The 22,063-nt window shown below is 38.6% G+C and overlaps 1 protein-coding gene across 3 annotated transcripts in view; it reads right to left on the bottom strand.

Annotated features, from left to right (window-relative positions):
- UNC5C (unc-5 netrin receptor C) overlaps positions 1-22,063 on the bottom strand; it is a 399,234-nt gene that overhangs the window by 93,706 nt on the left and 283,465 nt on the right. The gene's annotated exons all lie outside the window — the stretch shown is intronic.

The following is a 22,063-nucleotide window of genomic DNA, read 5'->3' as shown; positions in this document are numbered from 1 at the left end:
GTACTGACAACTTAATCCAAAAGAAATTTAACACAGATCTCTATGGTCATAAGAAACAAAATTTATACGCATATTTTTATTATAGAGAAGTATGGAGGAGGACTCAAGATGGCGGAGTAGGAAGATACGGAGTTCGTGTCTCCTCACAACTAGTGCACCTACCAGTCACTGGTGGGGAACCTCAGACACCTAAGGGATGAGAGAAATCCCCAAGTGGCCGGTCCGGTGGTCGGGCCTGAGCTCCTGTGGTAGGAGCACCGAGTCCAAACCACTGGACTAACAGAACCTCAGACCACAGGGAATATTAATCAGCGTGAGGTCTCCCGGATATCCTCATTTCAGCACCAAGACCCAGCTCTACCTAACTGCCTGCAAACTCCAGTACTGGATGCCTCAGGACAAACAACCAATAGGACAGGAACACAGACCCAACAATCAGGGGGAAAAAAAAAAAAAAAGAGAGATGGCAAAAAAATACATTACAGATGAAGGAGCAAGGTAGAAACCTACAAGACCAAATAAATGAAGAGGAAATATGCAACCTACCTGAAAAAGAATTAAGAGTAATGATAGTAAAGATGATCCAAAACCTCAAACAGAATGGAGGCATGGATCAAGAAAATACAAGAAATGTTTAACAAGGACCTAAAAGAACTAAGGAACAAACAAACACTGATGAACAACACAATAACTGAAATGAAAAATACACTAGAAGGAATCAATAGCAGAATAACTGAAGCAGAAAAACAAATGAGTGAGTTCAAAGACAGAATTGTGGAAATAACTGTTGAGAACAATGAAGAAAAAAGAATGAAAAGAAACAACGACAGTCTCACAGACCTCTGGGACAACATTAAATGAACCAACATATGAATTGTAGTGATCCCAGAAGAAAAGAGAAAAAGAAAGGGCCTGAGAAAATATTTGAAGAGATTATAGTTGAAAACTTCACTAATACAGGAAAGGAAATAGCCACCCACATCCACGAAGCGCAAAGGGTCCCATACAGGATAAATTCTAGCAGAAACACACCAAGACACATATTAATCAAACTAACAAAACTTAAATTCAGAGAAAAAATATTAAAAGCAGCAAGGGAAAAGCAACAATACACAAGGGAATCCCCATAAGGTTACCATCTGATTTTTCAGCAGATAATCTGAAGGCCAGAAAGGAGTGGCAGGATATATTTAAAGTGATGAGAGCGAAAAACCTACAACCAAGATTACTCTACCCAGCAAGGTTCTCATTCAGATTCAACAGAGAAATCAAAAGCTTTACAGACAAGCAAAAGCTAAGAGAATTCAGCACCAACAAACCAGCTTTACAACAAATGCTAAAGGAACTTCTCTAGGAGGGTAACACAAGAGAGGAAAAAGACCCACAAAAACAAACCCAAAACAATGAAGAAAATGGTAATAGGAACATACATATCGATAACTACCTTAAATGTAAATGGACAAAATGCTCCAACCAAAGACACAGACAGGCTGAAAGGATACAAAAACAAGACCCATATATATGCCGCCCACAAGAGACCCATTTCAGACCTAGCAACACATACAGACTGAAAGTGAGGGGATAGAAAAAGATATACCATGCAAATGGAAATCTAAAGAAAGCTGGAGTAGCAATACTCATATCAGATAAAATAGACTTTAAAACATAGACTGTTGGGCTTCCCTGGTGGCACAGTGGTTGAGAGTCTGCCTGTCAATGCAGGGGACACAGGTTCGTGCCCTGGTCCGGGAAGATCCGACATGCTGCGGAGCAGCTAGGCCCATGAGCCATGGCTGCTGAGCCTGTGCGTCTGGAGCCTGTGCTCTGCAATGGGAGAGGCCACAACAGTGAGAGGCCTGCGTACTGCACACACACACAAAAATAATAAATAAATAAAATAAAATTAAAAAAGTAGACTGTTACAAGAGATAAGAAAGGGCACTACATACTGATCAAGGATCAATCCAAGAAGAAGATATAATAATTATAAATATTTATGCACCCAACATAGGAGCACCTCAATACAAGCGGCAAATGCTAACAGCCATAAAAAGGGAAATCGACAGTCACACAATCATAGTAGGTGAGTTTAACTCCTCACTTACACTAATGGACAGATCATCCACACAGAAAATAAATAAGGAAACACAAGCTTTAAATGACACATTATACAAGATGGATTCAATTGATATTTATAGGACATTCCATCCAAACGCAGCAGAATACTTTTTCTTCTCAAGCGCACATGGAACATTCTCCTAGATAGATCACATCTTGGGTCACAAATCAAGCCTTGGAAAATTTAACAAAATTGAAATCATATCAAGCATCTTTTCTGACCACAACACTATGAAATTAGAAATCACCTACAAGAAAAAAAAACTGTAAAAAAAACAAACACATGGAGGCTAAACAATACGTTACCAAATAACCAAGAGATGACTGAAAAAAATAAAAGAGGAAATCAAAAAATACCTAGAGACAAATGACAACAAAAACACGACAACCTGTTGGAAGCAGCAAAATCAGTTCTAAGAGGGAAGTTGATAGCAATTCAATCTCACCTCAGGAAACAAGAAAAAAATATCAAATAATCTAACCTTATACCTAAAAGCAACTAGAGAAAGAAAAACAAAACAACAACAACAAACCACCCAAAGTTAGTAGAAGGAATGAAATCAAAAAGATCAGAGCAGGAATAAATGAAACTGAAATGAAGAAAACAAGAGCGAAGATCAATAAAACTAAAAGTTGGTTCTTTGAGAAGATAAATAAAATTGATAAACCTTTTGCCAGATTTATCAAGAAAAAAAGGGAGATGATTCAAGGAAATGAGAAATGAAAAAGGAGAAATTATAACTGATACTACAGAAATACAAAGGATCATAAGAGACTACCATAGGCAACTATATGCCAATAAAATGGACAACCTGGCAGAAACAGACAAATTCTTGGAAAGGTACAACTTTCCAAGATTGAACCAGGAAGAATTAGAAAATATAAACAGACCAATCACAAGGAATGAGATTGAAACAGTAATTTAAAATCTTTGAGGAAAAAAAGTCCAGGACCAGATGGCTTCACAGGCAAATTCTATCAACAATTAGAGAAGAGCTAACACCTATCCTTCTCAAACTCTTCCAAAATATAGCAGAGGGAGGAGCACTCCCAAACTCATTCTATGAGGCCACCATCAAGCTGATCCAAAACCAAAGATATCACAAAAAAAGAAAATTACAGACCAGTATCACTGATGAACATAGAGGCAAAAATCCTCAACAAAATACTAGCAAACAGAATCCAGCAGCACATTAAAAGGATAATACACCAGGATCAAGTGGGATTTACCCCAGGGATGCAAGGATTCTTCAATATATGCAAATCAATCAATGTGATACACCATATTAACAAACTGAAGGAGAAAAACCATATGATTATCTCAATAGATGCAGAAAAAGTTTTTGATAAAATTCAACACCCATTTATGATAAAAACTCTCCAGAAAGTGGGCATACAGGGAACCTACCTCAACCTAATAAAGGCCATATATGACAAACCCACAGCAAACATCATTCTCAATAGTGAAAAACTGAAACCATTTCCTCTAAGATCAGATCGAATCTCACCACTATTATTCAACATAGTTTTGAAAGTTCTAGCCACAGCAATCAGAAAAGAAATAAAAAGAATACAAATTGGAAAACAAGAAATAAAACTGTCACTGTTTGCAGATGACGATACTACACATAGAAAATCCTAAAGATGCCACCAGAAAACTACTAGAGCTAATAAATGAATCTGGTAAAGTTGCTGGATACAAAATTAATGTACAGAAACCTCTTGCAATCATATACACTAACAACCAAAGATCAGAAAGAGAAATTAAGGTAACAATCCCATTTGCCATCACAACAAAAAGAATAAAATAGCCAGGAATAAACCTACCTAAGGAGGCAAAAGAGCTGTATTCAGAAAACTATACAACACTGATGAAAAAATGAGATGATACAAACAGATGGAGAGATATACCATGTTCTTGGATTGGAAGAATCAATATTGTGAAAATGACTATACTACCCAAAGCAATCTACAGATTCAATGTGATCCCTAACAAATTACCAGTGGCATTTTTCACAGAATTAGAACAAAAAATTTTACAATTTGTATGGAAACACAAAAGACCCTGAATAGCCAAAGCAATCTTGAGAAAGAAAAACAGAGCTGGAGGAATCAGGCTCCCCAACTTCAGACGATACCACAGTATAATACTGACACAAAAAACAGAAATACAAATCAATGGTACAAGATAGAAAGCCCAGAGATAAACCCACGCACATATGGGCACCTAATCTATGACAAAGGAGTCAAGAATATACAATGGAGAAAAGACAGTCTCTTCAATAAGTGGTGCTGGGAAAACTGGACAGCTACATGTAAAAGAATGAAATGAGAACACTACCTAACACCATACACAAAAATAAACTCAAAACTGATTAAAGACCTAAGTGTAAGACCGGACACTATCAAACTCTTAAAGGAAAACACTGGAAAAACACTCTTTGACATAAATCACAGCAAGATCTTTTTTGACCTACCTCCTAGAGTAATAGAAATAAAACCAAAAATAAACAAGTGGGACCTAATTAAATTTAAAAACTTTTGCACAGCAAAGAAAACCATAAACAAGATGAAAAGACAATCCTCAGAATGGGAGAAAATACTTGTAAATGAAGCAACTGACAAAGGATTCACCTCCAAAATATACAAATAGCTCATGCAGCTCAATATCAAAAAAAATAAACAACCCACTCAAAAAATGGACAGAAGACCTAAATAGACATTTCTCCAAGAAGACATACAGATTGCCAAGAGGCACATGAAAAGCTGCTCAACATCACTAATTATTAGAGAAATGCAAATCAAAACTACAATGAGGTATCACCTCACACCAGTAAGAATGGCCATCATCAAAAAATCTACAAACAATAAATGCTGGAGAGGGTGTGGAGAAAAGGAAACCCTCTTGCACTGTTGGTGGGAATGTAAATTGATACAACCACTATGGAGAACAGTATGGATGTTCATCAAAAAACTAAAAACAGAACTACCATATGACCCAGCAATCACACTACTGGTCATTTACCCTGAGAAAACCATAATTCAAAAAGAGTCATGTACCACAATGTTCACTGCAGCACTATTTACAATAGCCAGGACATAGAAGCAACCTAAGTGTCCATCGACAGATGAATGGATAAAGAAGATGTGGCACATATATACAATGGAATATTACTCAGCCATGAAAAGGAATGAAACTGGGTCATTTGTAGAGATGTGGATGGACCTAGAGTGTGTCATACAGAGTGAAGTAAGTCAGAAAGAAAAAAACAAATATTGTATATTAACGCAGTGGAATCTAGAAAAATGGTACAGATGAACCTATTTGCAGGGCAGGAACAGACACACAGACGTAGTGAATGGACATGTGGACACAGGGTGGGAAGGGGAGTGTGGGACAAATTGGGAGATTAGGATTGACATGTATACACTTCCATGTGTAAAACAGATAGCTAGTTCAAACCTGCTATATAGCACAGGGAGCTCAGCTCAGTGCCCTGTGATGACCTAGATGGGTGGGATGGTGGGGGGGAGTGGGAGGGAGCTCCAAGAGGGTAGGGATATATATACACACATATAGCTGATTCACTTGGTTGTACAGCAGAAACTAACAACACTGTAAAGCAACTATACTCCAATAAAAAGATAAATAAATAAATAAATCAGATATACTAAAAAAAAGAGAGAAGTATGGAGTTGTGATTAACAAAAACTTTTATGCATCAAATTATTATCTTAGGGTAAAAAATAATCCGTGGAGGAAGTGGCGTAGAAATAGAAGTTACGATAGAAAAAGGAACACTGTAAATATCTCCTTCTATTAAAGAAGAACTTGTTCTCATATTTTGCCAATGGATGATTTTGGATAAAAAATCATTATGGTGTTTGGTGTGTGCATTCCATCGTATCATCTTAAGTCATCTAACCACTGTATTTAAAGATGCCAAATATTTATAATATACCCAGATATAATCTTTTCCTACTATTTAATTTTATGATGAATATTTCAGATATCAACTTAAAAATGTTAGGGAGGTATATAGATACATATTATCTATCCGTCTACTTTTATGCAAGTCTTTTAGAAATATACTAAAAAAAATTTGAACATCACTACATTAGGGCATGCGAGGATGGTGATTCTGTCATCAAGAAAGGAACTGTACCAGGGGACAATGAACGAGGCTGACAAGCAAAAGGACCAAAGAACAGGATAATAGGAGTGGGAGTTGGGGACCAGTGAACAGAACCCTCTGCGTATTTCTCCTGGGTACTTCTACAGTTATGTATATTGCTTCTCATTTACCTAAGGCCAATGAGATCTTACCAAAAGATGAACTTGAACTTTAGTTTCAAGTTCGAAGGGCTAGAGTTAAGACCCAGCTAACCCATCCACTAATCGTCTGACTTTAGGCAAGTCACTTAACATCGTTAATCTTATTTTTCTATCTCGACATATTAATATCTGTCCTGACTCCTTCATAAAGGTCCTGTGAGATATAAAAAACATAATATATATGAAACTTACCGCTATACAACTTTAAGCTGGTGTTAATATTCCTCTTCTACAGAGTAAATAATCTACTTCTGTTAAAATTAAGTTATAACTTAACTTTTAGTGTCTTTACTAGTTTAAATGACTTTCATAAATTAAGATTTAAGCTTAATAAACAGGGAACAATAATACCTAATGCAAAATATTTTATTTTATTTATTTATTTTTTTTGAGGTACGCGGGTCTCTCACTGTTGTGGCCTCTCCCGTTGCGGAGCACAGACTCTGGACGCTCAGGCTCAACGGCCATAGCTCATGGGCCCAGCCGCTCCGCAGCATGTGGGATCCTCCCGGACCGGGGAACAAACCCGTGTCCCCTGCATCAGCAGGCGGACCCTCAACCACTGCGCCACCAGGAAAGCCCTAAAATATTTTTAACGGTCATATTTTTTTACCTAACAGCATTCCACTGAATTGTCCTAAAGACACCTTCTATTTGCACCTATCCAGATTCACCTACATTAAATCTAACTTAATACTCTCTCGTATGTTATTTTTTTAGGCAACGTGGTACATGGCAAGGATGCTGAGCAATGTGATACAGATCTTCACATTGTGAGACAGATCTTCACATTGTGAGACCTTGTTAACGTTCAGTCAAGGAAAGACAAATGTAAACAAGATCATCTTAACCTAGCTGAAAAGGAAAAAGATTCAGCTCCGCCTTGCTGAATCTTGCATTCAGATTTGCACTCACTAGTCACTTCCTCCACCTCTTAGGCTTTTTCAGGTCCCAGTCATCAATGAATTACTCAATATTGTTGTGATTTTCCTTAATCACAGCAGATGATGTATGTGTTTAAAAAACACAAACTCGGGTCTTCCCTGGTGGCGCAGTGGTTGGGAGTCCACCTGCCGATGCAGGGGACACGGGTTCGTGCCCCGGTCTGGGAAGATCCCATGTGCCGCAGAGCGGCTGGGCCTGTGAGCCATGCCCGCTGAGCCTGCGCGTCCAGAGCCTGTGCTCCGCGGCGGGAGAGGCCACAGCAGTGAGAGGGCCTCGTACCAAAAAAAAAAAAAAAGACACCAACTCCTCTCAAAGTTATTCTTTTCTTCTGTCAGGTCACCCACAAACATGTACATCTCCTCCAGCCCCAAAACAAACCACCAACAAAACTACCCACAACAAGCCCACCCCTTCTCATTTATGCTTCTGCATTCTCCTTCCCTTAGTGGCCGAACTGCTTGAAAGAGCAGAATATTCAGCCTCCAGCTATTCCCCTGCCCATTCACTCTGCTGTCTGGATTCACACTCACCACTCAAACTTCACTTTCAGAGGTGACCAGAGACCTCCCCAACTGCCCAGTCCAAGAGCATTTTCTCTCCCTCTGCTGTATTCTTGCCACCTATCTGTTCTTTCTCAAACCTCTTTCACTGGTCCCTTCATTTCATCCACCATTTTTCACATAGTCCTCCCCAGGGATCTCTCTTTGATTTTCTCTCCTTTTAATTTTATAGTAGTGGTTCTCAACTTTGTTTAGAATCCCCAGAATCACATGGGGAGCTGTGAAGACCTGCCCATGCTTGGGCCCACCTGCAGAGGGTCTGATTTAATTGGTCTGACAAAGGGCCCAGGCATCAGTGTTTTTAAAGCTCCTCAGGTGATGATAACGTACAGCCAGGTTTTCAAACAACCAGCCTCTATGCACTGGCTGAGTGATTCCCTCTCGTGGCTTCTAACCCTAAACCATTAACTTCAGTCCCAAGTTTTGTTAAACTACATTCACATTTCCAATTACTTTCTAGATACTTCCATCTGAACGCTCAACAAATATGAAAAGCCTGAGGCACTAAACTGAATTGGTCTCAGCATCTCCTCACACTGGTCCTCTCCCTATAACCTTGGTCTTCTTAATTCAGTCATTATCCTCCCATTTCTAAACTCAAAGCTTCTAGTAGGGCCTCCCTGGTGGCGCAGTGGTTGAGAGTCCGCCTGCCGATGCAGGGGATACGGGTTCGTGCCCCGGTCTGGGAGGATCCCATATGCCGCGGAGCGGCTGGGCCCGTGAGCCATGGCCGCTGGGCCTGCGCATCCGGAGCCTGTGCTCCGCAACGGGAGAGGCCACAACAGTGAGAGGCCCGCATACCGCAAAAAAAAAAAAAGCTTCTAGTAATCCTCACAGCTCTCTTCAAAATCATTCCATTAAGTTATAGGTTCTACTGGAACTTAGCAGAACCCTACAGAGCAGCGGTCCACAACGTTTTGGCACCAGGGACTGCTTTTGTGGAAGACAGTATTTCCACGGACGGCAGGGAGGGGAAGGTTTCAGGATGATTCAAGCACATTATATTTATTGTGCACTTCATTACTATTATTATTACATTGTAATATATAATGAAATAATTATACAACTCAACATAATGCAGAATCAGTGGGAGCCCTGAGCTTGTTTTTACTTGCCACCCAGTGACAGGGTTTTGATATGAGTCTGCAGGCAATTGACTTATTATGGTCTCTGTGCAGTCAAACCTCTCTGCTAATGACAATCTGTATTTGTAGCCGCTCCCCAGCAGAGTCAGTGTTTTCCTTTCATGAGCAGCTCTAGCACTCTCTTAAAACCACTTATCATATTGTACTGTAATAATTTATGTAGTTTGTGGACTCCTACCATAAAAGCTCCCGAGAGCACAATTTTACATATATGTATATTATATTTAAAATATGTATTTATAATATATACCTTGTATATGTATATATGATACATACAATATGATACATTTTGAACAATATATTTTGTATGCACAGAATCAAGCATAATGCCCTAGCAGAGATGTTCAAAAATGTATTGTTTATCTAATGCATATTTGTTGAACATCTACAATGTGGTCTCACTATTTCTGGTACCTGGGATGCATAAATAAACCAAACAGAGACTGTTCTCAAAGTGATTCTCAAGAGGAAAAAACCAATGTATAAACAAATAAACAATGTATAAACAAATAAACATACTGGATAATTTCAGTGGTCTTAAGGTCTAGAAAAAAATAAATCAGCATTATAGAGTGCTTTAGATCAGGAGTCAGAAAACTTTTTCTGTAACGGACTATATATATTGAATATTTTAGGCTTTGTGGGCCACATGGTCTCTGAACAAAAACCACAGACAATATGTAAATGAATGAGCATGGTTGTATTCCAATAAATATTTGCTTACAAAAATAGGAGGTGGGCCATATTTGGCGTGTAGACTGTGGTTTGCTAACCTCTGCTTTAGATAACAGGTATGGCTTCTCTGAAGAGGTGACTACACACTAGGACATGAATACCTAGAAAGAGCCAATCCTCAGCCAGAATGTTCCAGGTACAAGGAACAGCACTTGCAAAAGCTGTTGTTTGAGAAGCAGAAACAAAGCCTTCATGATGAAGTGTGGTGAAAGAAAGGATGGATGAATATATAAACAGAGGTATGAGTGAATTTTATCCATAAGGAAAATAAAAACTATTATCCTAAGCAATAAATAAGCATTCCCTCAGTTGAGATATGTTGCCACATTCAAAGAGAAGAAACAAAGACATGACTGCACAGGAAAATAAAAGTCAGTAGGATCTACTCAAAATTAGTTTACTCTGAATATCTATGCACCAAGCACTACCGCAGGTGCCAGAAATTAGGCAAAATGTTCAATAATTATGACTTCTAAAGGTTTAGACAATTACAATGCTGGATTCCATTAATTCTTAGCTATATATATATATTTTGATTTCTAGAAGCTGAAATATTCAGATGACTTCTATGTACTAAGAAGTACTATTTTTTCTTAGTACTATTTATCACAAAACTAAAAGCAGTATTATGACAGACAAAAAAAAAGTGACCTGTGAACCTATAGTACATACCAACTAATTTCATTTTAGAAAAATATTTTGGAAAATTCTTGAACATCAAATATGTTTAAAAATCACCGAGATATTCTTTATTAATGGACCTGAAGTTGAGTTTAATTTCTCTTTTACATTGTAAAATTCTAATTATTTTAAGAAGTGTGTGTAAATAGTAACAATTCAAATAAATGTGAGTACTCCACTTTTGGAAAATCGATGAGATGATATAACACTTTTAAAATAAAGAACTTTTCCCAAAAGATATCTTTGGATATTATATGATTTAATTTATGAAAACTGATCAAATAAGGCTACACACAATTTGTGTCATTTTAATGAACTAAATTTCAAAAACATACAGTCAATAAAACATTTTTTGTTGCAGGGTAAAACATGGGCTTTGGAGTTGGCTAGACCTGGCTCTGTATTCTGGCTCCCCCACCTGCTGAGTCTGCAGCCTTGTAGGCTCTAAGTTCCTAGAATCACAATCCTGACCTGTGCAAAGGGAGAGACCATCCCTCCCAGGGTTGTAGGAGGATTTAATATGGAAGGTAAAGCACTTAGAATTAGGAGACAGTCAATAAATTTAATTTAATTGCCTCTTCCCTAAGTTAATCCCAAACAGAACTATATCTGCATGAAATGTATTTTATTTTATTTTATTTATTTATTTATTTTGCAGTATGTGGGCCTCTCACTGTTGTGGCCTCTCCCGCTGTGGAGCACAGGCTCCGGATGCGCAGGATCAGCGGCCATGGCTCACGGGCCCAGCCGCTCCACAGCATGTGGGATCCTCCCAGACCGGGGCACGAACCCGTGTCCCCTGCATCGGCAGGCGGACTCTCAACCACTGTGCCACCAGGGAAGCCCATGAAATGTATTTTAAATGTTGATGATTCAGTGTTCCTCAGTCTTTATTAAGAAGTACATACCTCTATATTCATAATACCAATCAGGAAAAAAAAAAAAAACAACTGGGAGAAATCTTTCAATTTTCCACTACATAGGACTACTGGTATGGGTTTATGAGGCTTCATTCACAAACCTCTCTTGGTGAGGAACGTTCCTCTTTATTTACAAGCTCAATCCCTCCTAGTGTATGTACCAGAAGAGATGTCATATTTCTAGCCACCCTATAAGAGGACTGCTTCCCAGCTCTTATACTATAAGGACAGTAAGAGGAAAAACTGTTTAGAAATTCCTCCAACAGTGAGGTCTTTCAGTCCTACTGATGCCTTCAGCCTGGCACAGAGTTCTGAAAACCCCAATATGATTTTTTAAAAATTTTTATTGGAGTATAGTTGATTTACAATGTTGTGCCCAATATGATTTTATTAATGAAGATGAGTGAGTCCCAATTTCATTATAAGTTTTAGGACTAGAGTATACTGACCCCATATTGTGTGTTCCCAGAAAAGGTGTGTAAAACTGCCATCCAACCCTGTGTGTGGTGTGATTTAAGGATCAACTTTTTTTTTTATGGCTCTTACATGCATGGTTTTATAGTTTTACTGCTACTGATATTTTATAAAATTCAGAACTATTGGCTATATAAGGGCTGTCAGGGGAAGAGAAGTTTTGCAGAAAAACATGGAGATCATTTTTCAATGGTTCAGGCTTGCATAATCTCTTCTGAGCAGCTCCTTGAGCATTCAACAACATTCATGTTTCAAAATTTCTATCATCTTTTCCCTGAATACTTTATTGTTCATTTTAAATTTAATTTTTGATTTATATCATCAGCAAACACAGAGAAAAGTAGATTAACATTCCAGATGGGGTAAATAATCCCCACATTTAATCCTGACTTCCTATACTCACTTTCTCACCTTTATTCACTTTCCTCCTCTCTTTCTGATTAAACATCATAAAACTAGGCTACCTAAAACAGATTCCAAAACTCCCAATGTTAAGAGTACGTAAAGTGGGGGACCCATTTACACAAGACAATTATTTTCCAAAAATTACTTATATCCAGAATTTATTTCTTGGCTTACTACTAAAATTGTTTAAAACCTACCTCTGTTCATGTTTTACTATTCAAAAATAAAAGACAAATATTGGGGGCAGCATGATGTAATAAAAATAAATCAACAACCACATCCACTTCCTTGTTGCCTCATCCCTTCCAACCCCCTGGGCAAAAGGAACATATCACAGGATGATTCATGTATTAGGGGCTTTCTAGAAATGTCTGGCACTAGTATTAGCAAGCACAACTATTTCCAAATATATTAAATGTCTGCTCAGTTGTTCCTTTGTTTTAAGTGTCACAGTAAGAAAAAAGAATTTATAATCTGAAATTCATTCTTCTTTTCTGGCCAACTGTTTATAAAAAGAACAATAGTGACAATATATTTGGAACCACAATAATATAGACATTATAAAAACAATGATAATGTTTTACTTTTAGATGACAAAAGTATATAATTTAATATTATCAAACATTAGGAATGTAAACCATATTTGCTAGAGTGCATATACTTTAAATTCTAAACTAAACAAAAAGCTTTATCCGAAAAGTGGTTAGGATACGTTTTGACTACCTTCAAGAAGGCTAATGTGTTGGTTACATAAGTCTCTTCTCCACACTGCCAGAGTCAACACAAGAGTACAGGCTTTACTCACATTATGAAATAATTTGGCTACAACTACTTCTCTCTAAACCCCTGCCAAGTATGAACCGCAAATACCAATGGAACAAAAGAAGCAAAATCAATTTTTTTCCATTAATCAGAAAGCTCCAAAGTTAAGACACAGGGAGACATATAAGCAGAAACTGTAACAAATTATAAATCCAATGGTGATTTACACATGTTTACAATACCTTTGATATAATCCTATAGGCTCAATTTTGTGATTTCTTTCAGTGTGATCTTTCATATCAATTAAGCTGAATTCTTTTTGAAAGGTGTAAATACTTCTTAAGACCTTGTTTCTTTCTGTAGTTCAAGGTAAATGACAAACTTGCATTTTACTGATGAGGAAATGTAAATTTATTTTTAAAAAAAAAAGGAAAGACAGGCCACTTAAATTCTTTGCAGAGATCCTTCAGAGATAGTCAGACTTCCGTCAGGAAATTGCTAACAAGGAGAGGTGCTCAGACCCCCAAGTAGCTATTCTCACCCTTTGCCCTTTTGATACATGAACTTGTTAACCATGTGACTGGCTAAGGAATCTAATCATATATGTCAATAATAAAGAGCAAAGCACCTTGCAGTTTTCTATTCTACTCCCCTGTGAAAGACAGATGTGTTGCATCTAATTATTAACTGATTGGTATCTGGAGAAACATTAACATAATTGGCACATTTGTTCTAATTAACAAAGGGAAATTGCCACATACCACCCAATATGAAAAGTGAGTGCAGCAAGCATTAGCTAGAAAAATCCATGTCAGTCAGAAAGGTTACTCTGCTAAACTCAAACTGGAGTCCCTCAAGTCCCAACACTGAGGTTGAAAATGACACAACAGAGAAGCACGTGTACACCTAAGAGAACAGAGATTCAGCCTAGAATTGTTGTATGCAGGTGCCTTAATCAAATAAATGGGAAAAACAATTATGGGGCAATTATCAAATGCACACTCAGCCAAGCCAAGATTCTAGAAGAAGCATTAGCTAGAAGCTGGGAGTCGGCCAAGTTTTACTGGATGGTTTAGAAGTCACAAGTTTGAAGCTTTTCCTGTATTCGTTTGTTTTAACCTTGCCCTTTAGACCGGTGTTTCTCAAACTTTGTTGCAGTTTAGAATCACCTGCGGAGCTATTAAAAACCTATTAAAAATAGTGATAACACAGGCTGCATAAAATCCTATTAAATCAGTATCTTTAGCGTGGGCTATAAGCATCAGTATTTTCTAATGATTCCCAGGTGATCCCAATGTGCATCCTAGTTTGAACACCGTATTGCAGACTGGTTGATAATTTTGCTGAAATGCAGATTCTGATTAAGTGCCCTGGATGGGGCTTGAGATTCTACCTTTCTAAGAAGCTCCCAGGTCAAGTCAGTACAGATAATCTATGCATCGCACCTTGAATAGTAAAGCCTTCACAATGCTAAAAGATACCTCTAGCTAATAAGCCTTCTGTAGACTTTCACCAGGTAGGATTTAGCTCCATTGCTTCAGAGTTCGAAATCACAAAATCATTTTCTGCTGGTGTGTCACACTGACAACAGGTGTCTCATATGACCAACCAAGAAACTCTTCATTATAGAATGCAAATGAATGTTATTTACCCATTAAACTTGTGGGTGAAAAGTATCTTAAAAGACAAGAATCAAAACGCCATTAAAAAAAAAAAAGAAAAGTGTACAAAGAAACTCTCCCCGACCCCAGGTCTATTGTGGAGACACTGCTCTAGATGCTGTCTCTTGTCAAGAATAGAAGGCTACTTTGTTTATGCAGCTATTTGCTTCCCAGATTGGCAACAGCCGTAAGACACTCATTCACTTCTGCATTGACCACTGTCCAATATATTTTGTGCCTTTCAGTAGCTTTGTGAAAGTATTTGTATTTTTATACTGTAAAAATTGGACTTCAAGCAAGTTGAAATTATATCTTAAGTCAACTGTACCCCCCCCAAAAAAATAGCCAAAGGATAAAAAAAAAAAAGTAAAAATGAAACCATGTCCCACAGACTTAACAGAAGCTGATAACTAATAGAAATTCTTGAGCTTATCTTACAGAACCGCAGATACGGCAACAGCTTGTCCAAACCCCTTTGCTTGTAAACTCCTTCACTGATTAAGCCCGTTTTAGTATTTCTTTCTTTTTTCACTTCTTTAATCACATACCTCCCCAGCTTCCACTCAGTCCAGCTGTTCCACAGGAACTTGAAGTCAGCTCTTGACCAGTGCGAGCGGCTAAGGCTGCTTGGGACCCCTGACCCTAAAGCTGGGCCTGAGGCCAGTTTTTCAGGCGATGAGTGTCCTGTAGACTTCAGAAGCCTGGAAACGTACCCTCGGCTCGCGCTGGGAGCCTCCATTGCGAACGGGCAGCAGCGGCGCACGGCGATGCGCCTGCGCAATACACCCATTTCCTCCTCTCTTCCCACCTCCAATCAGCTTTCCCCAGCCTAAGACCGCCTTGGTTATCCCATAAGTATCCCAACCCCCCTGACGTCGGGGAGGCGGAGCTAAGACTTGTTCTCCATCTTCTTAATTGGCTGCCTTGTGAGGAAACTCTTCTCAGCTGCAAACCTCAGCGTCTCAGAAATTGGTTCACCGCAAGTCTGGCGTAGGGACGTGGTTAGTAACCTAACAGAAACTGGAGTGACATTTTGCTCAGTTGTTGCAACTTCTGCAAAGGGAAGGAATTTTTTAAGAAAGGGATGTTGTTTTCCTGCTGGGGAAACACCTCCTTAATTGCACATATGTCTGGCTCATTGCTTTTGAGAGTTGAATGTGTGCAGACCACGCTGTAGAGGTGAACTTGTATTGAAATCTGAAAACTTAAGATTTCTAAAGCCTTAAATTCAACTATGAGGAGATGAAAGCACGTTGATAAGTGAATTAATAGTGACAACCACCAAAAGAGCCCAAAGTAGAATGACTCAATCTGATAATATCTTACAAGGGAGAAAAATGGCACTGAAATATCCTTAAAATGCTAAATTTTCCAGGGCAAAAGGACTATAAATTGATTAGTCCTGAGATAGTTCCTAACTGGTCTTTACTATAAACTTGTCTTTCAGGTTAAGTAACTCTCAGCATTTCCTCATATTTAGCAATTAAGGGTGTTGGGACTCTTGCTAAATCTGACCGCCTTTAAAAAACACTGGCTTTTTGCTCTTTTTGTTATGACTGTCATTTTTCATCCACAATCAGTTTACAATAAATAGTGCCTCTAGGCATATGAAGAATCATTGAAATAAATTTCAAAAGCAAAGAACTTACCCAAGAAAAAAACTTTTTTTTTCATGAAATAAAGGCTGTGGAAATAAAAGACCCTCCTGCCCTGCAATTATGTACTCAGGCTAGGTCACTGCCTGTTGCTGAAGCATCACTGAGAGAGAAAGAATGTATCTGAAAACAGTTGAAGTCTATTGACCACTGATTTTAGGCCATCTAAGAAAAGCTCACTACTGGGTTTGCTGACCGTTAGCATGGAAGATTTCACTTTCTTCTGAAGGACCAAATATTTTCTAGATTTTATTCATTTAATAAAATCAGATGTAAAATCCAAGTTCAGAACTTTCTGTTCCCACAGGAATTAAAATATATCCTTTATTTCTCCACCTTCCTCTCTCTCTTCTACTTCTACCCTAAGACCATCAACTATCTTCTCTTTCTTGAAGTAAGGCAAGATCTCCTCAATGGTGTCTCTGTTTCCATTTTTACACTTCTAAAATCTATACTCCCTAGAGCAGCAAGAATGATCTTTGAAATAAATATATATCAGGTCATGACAATTCCTTACTTACAATCTCCAATGACTCTGCATATATTCAGAAACAATTCCAAATCCCTTACCATTACCACGTGTTAGTCCCCAAGCTCATCCTAGCCCTTTGACTGAAGGGCTTCCTGCCCTCCTGATGGCTCACTGTGTCTCAGAGACACTGGCCTCCTTTTTAAACCATAACCACATTCTGAGGTATTCTGCTCCCCTACCTGGAGCTTCCTGACCCAGATCTTTTCAAGTCTGGCTGTTTCCTGTCATTCAGATCTCAGCTCAAATGTTATTTCTTCAGATATAGATTCTCCTTAAACTTTAAAGTGACTCCTGATCACCAACAACCGTCAACCTCTCAGACATGACCTTGTCTTATTTCTTTTAACTTGCAATTATCTGACAATATCTTGCTCTTTTATTTCTATTCTTGTTTATGGCTTTGTTACCCTTTAGGGACTTTGACTGACATGTATCTCCTTCAACTAGAAGAGTATCCAGCACACGGTGAGTGGACAATTAATACTCCTTGAATAAATGAATTCATGATTAAAAATAAAAATGGGGGGCTTCCCTGGTGGTGCAGTGGTTGAGAGTCCACCTGCCGATGCAGGGGACGTGGGTTCGTGCCCCGGTCCGGGAGGATCCCACATGCCGCGGAGCGGCTGGGCCCGTGAGCCGTGGCCGCTGAGCCTGCGCGTCCGGAGCCTGTGCTCCGCAACGGGAGAGGCCACAACAGTGAGAGGCCCGCATACTGCAAAAAATAAAAATAAAAATAAAAACGGGATTTTGTACCGTAGGCTCAAAGGAACCACTGTGTATATGCAGAAGTCAAGCCACAAATCTATTATAAATCAGAGGTTTATTATTTATTCCTGTTTAATTTTATTTTAATTTTTAACTTGGTTCACAAAGTTATCTGTGCTTGTGGTGCTCTCTGTGCATAACTATTAGAGGCGTATTATTTACATTGGCAGAAAAACATATCAAGTGACCAAAATACAGAGGTGACGTTGGCAAATATTGACTGGACCAATGCAAAGCTTGCAAGCTGACTACCGGTCAGGGAACCCGATACTTGTGGCAAACCTGTTTGTAAGGCTGATACTCATCTCATAAGCAAAACCCCTTCTTGTTGCTACACACATGGTAGGAGAAAATTCCAGCAGATATCACCGGGCACTGAAAGCAAGGTCTCCCTCCAAATTAGTATTCAAACTCTTCTTTTCTCTGTAAACCTTTTTTGCCTGCAAGGAATATAAAGCACAGCTTGGGAGAAAATGCACCTGCACGGAAATGCGTCGACATGAAGTTCCAGTTATGAGGGAAGGGCCGCAAAACATGCACTCCTCTCATGAAACAAAATGTTCACTGGCCATATTAATAATCAATTAGATGGAGAGCTACCTGATGCTGTACATCTGGTGAGGCTTCCAGCTGCCAGCAGCTTTTTCCCCTGATAAAGCTGATGCTGCTTTAAAAATATCTCTTTCCTGTTTAGCAAGACTAAACTCAGCAAAATCATCTATTCTTTTGCACTTCACCCCATATTTTCCCACTGGCTAATTAGAGATGCAAGTGTGGATAAGTAAGATGACGGTTTTTAAGCACAACTGGGTCAATATGTTGAACACTGTGCCCTGTTCCTCGAATCAGACTCCTATGAGAAATAGTTCGATTATAATTAGAGGAGCAATTATCCCCTTGTTTAAGGTGAAACAAATCACAGGTTTGTTTTAGTGAAAAATTCAGCTTTGCTCCTTCTGCCATGCCAACAAATCTTGTATCCACTGATGTTCTGATACCAGCACTCTCCAAAAGAGATAATCTGATGAAATAAAGCATCTCTGAGTATATTTCTGGCTCACCATATGACAGCAACATTTTCTAGGCATAAACTAAAATGAGCAAAGAGGGGTTCATTTCATAGAATGCTGCTGTTATGCCACTGGAGCAACCCAGCACCCGTGCACGGGCATATTAATTTTTCTGGCTTCTTTAGGGAGATGGTGGGTTTCTGCCAAAAGGCAGGCAAATGCCTCCCCAGACATGGGAGCAAAGCATTGTATTTTTGGCTTGATCCTAGCAAAAGAGTTATTAAAAATACTGAGCAGGGCTTCCCTGGTGGCGCAGTGGTTGAGAGTCCGCCTGCCGATGCAGGGGACGCGGGTTCGTGCCCCGGTCCGGGAAGATCCCACATGCCGCGGAGCAGCTGGGCCCGTGAGCCATGGCCGCTGAGCCTGCGCGTCCGGAGCCTGTGCTCCGCAACGGGAGAGACCACAACAGTGAGGGGCCCGCATACCGCAAAAAAAAAAAAAGAAAAAAAAAATACTGAGCAATACCATGTTAGAGTATTTCTGGGATTTATTATTCTTTCTTTCACGTAGTCTACTTTTCATTTAAATATAATTATTATTAACCTGTCCTACAGTCCTTGAACTAAAGTAACTCTCAATGGCCTTTTATTCCCATCTAGTGGGTCAGAAGCACTAGACTGATAGATTCCCTTACTCCACCCTCACTGAGTTCTCTCAGTATGAGTCTTCAGAGGTGACAAACATCCTTTCTCTGAGAAGTTCCATTTCCTGAGGGGTGGAGCCTCTGTGTCACATCCAACAGGGACTGTTTATTTCATTTAGTTAAATATACTTAGAGAATCTACTATGCAACCTACAGTCTGCTGGTGTTAGAGAGAAACATGAACAAAAATCCCATTTTGTTCCTTATTTCATCCCAGTCTAATCAGGTACGACAGTAGTAAACAGATACATTTCAACACAGATAATAGTTGGAGCTGTAAAAAATCAGGGCACCTAGGGGCTGATGTTCAGGCAGTTACACTGGTTCCTTCATACCAGATGTCAAATACTGAATAGTTCTGCATCCGCTACTTAATAACTGACATATTTTTTTTCTTAACCAATGAGTCCTGAGAGTTTTTAGTCAACACTGCTACCACCTGGAGAGATAGCATGTAAGGAATCCTGGGTTGGCCTCTTCCTCCTCTGACACTTTCTTTGTCCCTCTCTTTCCTTTGGCTTGGAAAAGGAGAACTACCAACAGTAGCCCCAGCCCAAATTTCCTCTTTGGGAGAAAATATGAAGTCTGGTCCAATGTCTTGGGTCCATTATGACTAAACGGACAACTTGAAAAATCTGAGTAAGGACAGCAGCACATCAGGACTTGCTGTAGATATTCACGTTAACAAGTCCTTTGTAAAGTAAATATGTTGCATAAATAAGAGAATTTCCTGGTTTTAAAGCTCAAACGTTATCTTCATTTAGAGCATTTATGGACTCTAACCAAAGTAACTGGCTAGAAAACACAGGAGGGCATCTTTGTGATTCTTCACAGGGCAGAAGCTTCATCTCTGCATACCCCACAGCGCCCAACAGAGCTGCACTGTGCTCAGTGACCACTCTGAATTCAAGAGGTCGAACCGAGTTTTCTGTGAATCAATAGGTGATATAATAAGAGCACTAATAATGCTAGTGAGTGCTTCTACACGGTCTAAGTGATTTGCATATATCTCATTTAACCTCCAGCTACATTCTGGAGAGACACCATTCATTATTATCTCCATTTTGTAATTTAACTGAGGAAACTTAGATACTGAGAGCTGACATACCTTGCTTAAAGTCCAAGACTTAAAAATGGGGACACTTGAGTTTAAACTTAGAGTTCTGTAAGGAAATTAGTTTAACTTTCTGTAGCAGAAATTAAAGCCAAAATAGGGGAGAAAATTAAATGTTATTTATTACCTCAGATAGGCCTGTGCCATTATTTGCACCAAAGGTGACGCCTCTGTAACTTAAGATTAGTGGAGCTCTTTGGAAACCCACTGACTTTTATGGGAAGGAAATTATTGTCTCCTGATATTCTGCAAAGAATGAACTCGACTACTTATTCAATGATGCTGGATATATACTTATTAAACAAAGATAAATTGAATCAGTCAACTGTGTATTTGTTGAGCGTTTACTGAGTTTTTCAGATTCATTTGCCTTGCATACAAAAGAAGCATAAATCCTTGTCAGCATGGCCTGATGTCTTAAGGACTGATTTTGTTTAGAGTAAAACATGAGAGTTTTACCTGCTGGTTTCCTTTTAAGATCAATATTCCATTTTATGCTATTTTCATGCTTTTAAATTCCTCAAATAAATAAAATATTAAATGATGACTATATATATCATTAAATTAAAATAATCTTATAATCCCTTAACTCACCACGTTACATTTCATCCCTTTCTTCTTTAATTTATCTGCCCCTCTTGAGCAAATGACAGTTGTAACGTGTCACGTTAAGGTATTCATTAGGTTTCTGATCTTGGTGATTCTAAGGGTGCTGAAAATAATCAACACAGGAGTTTATTAGCCTGCTCTCAAGCATGTGTGTTTGATCTCTCTCTTGACTTCAAAAAAAAGAAAAAATATTCACATTATAGTTCTGTGCATGTCAAATGTGTATATGATTTTTGAGCTTGCCAAGTGTTAATTGGTCTCTTCCCCAGTGATGATACAGATAAAATTCACAGCCAATTAGTTTGCATTCTTGAATCTTTACTCCTTGACAAAGTGAACCACTTTGCTGAGGAGACCAAAAAAATGAAGAAGTTACAGAATCTCCTCACTGAAAATCTCTGCAGGGATTTGCTCTCTTTAAGAAACATCAAGTCAAGAAGAGTCTATGGATACCTATGTTACTCAGGATATGTTTTGGTCTTCAAGGTAGTTTAATGGTGGAGGTTTGCATTAGAATTTTAGAAATACAGTTAAGGAGACAGATGCACTTATTGTCCTAAGTGAAAGGAAATATTGAATAGAGAAGAGCTGCCTACTTTATAATCATAATAAATCACATTGTGTGTCATTGTTGGAAGATAAGGTTTTGGAGTGGCTGGATAAAACAGCAATAATCATACAAAGTCTCTGATACAGTGCTAGAAAGTGCCATGGGATGCCAGGAACAAGGCAAAAAACAGCTCTCTTCTTTCAAAGAAAAAAGGAAATTTCATTAAGAGTGCCACTTAGAGTCTTTGCATTGATACATTGGAGATATGGATGACTCTGACAGAAAAATGGGCATTTTATTGTTTGGTGCTAATAAAAAGTCATGGTATAAACCTGATTTGTAATATTTCATTAACTATCAATAGGCTTTGTTTCACCAAAAAC

The sequence above is a fragment of the Mesoplodon mirus genome (genome assembly GCF_964341445.2).
Source record: "Mesoplodon mirus genome assembly, chromosome: 2".
Taxonomy (NCBI): Eukaryota; Metazoa; Chordata; class Mammalia; order Artiodactyla; family Ziphiidae; genus Mesoplodon; species Mesoplodon mirus.
The sequence above is the reverse complement of the archived record's forward strand: the minus strand, read 5'-3'. Positions and strand labels throughout refer to the sequence as shown.